This window comes from Pelmatolapia mariae, linkage group LG9 (genome assembly GCF_036321145.2).
Source record: "Pelmatolapia mariae isolate MD_Pm_ZW linkage group LG9, Pm_UMD_F_2, whole genome shotgun sequence".
NCBI lineage: Eukaryota > Metazoa > Chordata > Actinopteri > Cichliformes > Cichlidae > Pelmatolapia > Pelmatolapia mariae.
Genome location: NC_086235.1, coordinates 4,174,992 through 4,176,127, shown reverse-complemented (window position 1 = coordinate 4,176,127; position 1,136 = coordinate 4,174,992).

The following is a 1,136-nucleotide window of genomic DNA, read 5'->3' as shown; positions in this document are numbered from 1 at the left end:
TTTTTGCACACAGCAGTGAATTTTGTTCACTCAAATTTAGCTTTTCTTTCGTCAAAATAAATTTCTTTTCAAAATGCAACACTTGTACTTGCAAAATTTTTTTTTATGTGCCCTCAAACTTTTTTTTTATGTGCATTCAGAATAGTGGCACAAAAATAACGCCATAATGCCTTTATGTCAATCTCACGGCCCATGTCACCTCTACTTTAAAAATTATTATTCAAGAAAGGATTTAATATGAAGGCAATAGGCAGTGTTACAGGCAGAGCCCTAAAGAATGTAGCCTCATGGGCAGTGTAGTCTGTGCTGCAGGGAGAATGGACTGCCATACCCATTATGTGTCTGTGAGCATGAGGGAGGGAGAAAAAGGACAGTCAAAAAATACAAGTTGTCACCAACCACATATGGGAGATGGAAGCATGTAAATATAATAAAAACCACTGCAGCCAAAATGAGTGCCTGATGAGCCCAGCTGTAAGTAAGGTGTTACTGTACACTGTGTTAGTTTTTTCCTCCGAAACAATAAGTTCCATTGGAGCAGCCTTTCAACACTTCTCTCTGTCTCTCGCTAGTTTACTAGTTGACCCAGACAACAAAGTAAAGCTAGTTTTCGGCTACAAGCATGACACAGAACCCGGCGTATTAGCCAGAGGTCCGATTACTATGGTTATGAGGCCCGGACCTGTTTTATATACATGCAGAATAGTTTTCTATATAAGCTTGCTGCAAAAAGTGCAGCCTTGCCTAATGTCCACTGTACTGTTACTCATTTTATATTAAGATTTAAAAATCTAGTTGGTAATGGTATGGCGAGTAACCTACAGTAATAGTAATAAATCGCACAGCAATAGTACATTAATGTAGTTGTAAAACGCATGACAATATATTAAGTAATCCAAAGTATTAATAACGGAATACGTTACAAAGTAAGCTTTCCAACACTGATAATGTCACAGTTTGATACTCTGATTTCTCGTGAGCAGTCCTTTAGTTTGAACCCAGTGAGAGTATGAAGTTCTTACGAAGTTTGCTGCCCTGTTACAATCACCATTCTTCATCAAGAATGTTTCATGATGTGTGTGAATTTTGCTTTTCACTGTTGGTGTGCTTTGTTGAGTTGGTTAAAACAACCAAAT